Below are 1,062 nucleotides of genomic sequence, written 5' to 3'. Positions count from 1 at the left end.
CCACGGAAACGCTTTCAGTCCGTGAGAAAATGCTGACCCCAAGATGATCTCTGAGCCGGAATATCCGAGAATATTTTATGTGAATTCCGAGGTAAAGCATCTCGCTTCGAACGTGTTAGTTATTCTGGATCTCTTTATATCGTTGACACGTCTACTGAAACTCATATTCTCGGACAGAACTCAATAAATTAGTTCTCAATTGGACACTCTTATACCTCAATGACTAAACTTCCGGCAAGCAATGTTCATTTCCTATCGCGTTGCTTATTGGCCAATTTCACAACTATTAGGAAAATCAGAAGATCTATATATCATATATTACATATCACTCATACACATGCTCATATATAATACATAATGCGTGTGCTGTGCCTGTTAGTTTGATTTTGGGCATTTGTAAGTAAATATATACTGTATATGTATACATTATTGTGTACATCAGATTTTTTAGCCACTGAATTATTAATCATTAAATACATAGGTGCATGCGCACAAAATACACACCCACTCGCATACAACCGCAAGCACAAATACAAACACAAGCATATATATATATATATATATATATATATAGATATATATATATATATATATATATATATATATATATATATATATATATATATATATATATGATTTCAACTATCCAGAAAATTTTAAAAGGAGAAATTATATTTTATGAATCGATTTTCAGTATTTTGTTTAACAGGGCGCATTTTGAGTAGCGCTAGTTATTATACTAATAAAACGTAAACGGCAATTAAGCTACATAGAATTTCTCGCGTTTTACTCCTCTGAGTCTGAAGAATCCTCACGACGATGAAGCGTGGAAAATTCTGTGTAGCTTAATTGGCCTACACACACACACACACACACACACACACACACACACACACACATATATATATATATATATATAAATATATATATGTTATTTTTTTGTATGTTTTTGCGATACGTTTGAATGAATTCAATTCTTTATACGAAAGGACATGTATATATATATATATATATGTATATACGATCGATAAATTTTTCAGTTTAAATTATATATATATATAT

The sequence above is a fragment of the Euprymna scolopes genome, chromosome 11, assembly GCF_053919585.1.
Source record: "Euprymna scolopes isolate OS-2025 chromosome 11, ASM5391958v1, whole genome shotgun sequence".
Lineage (NCBI taxonomy): Eukaryota > Metazoa > Mollusca > Cephalopoda > Sepiida > Sepiolidae > Euprymna > Euprymna scolopes.
The sequence above is the reverse complement of the archived record's forward strand: the minus strand, read 5'-3'. Positions refer to the sequence as shown.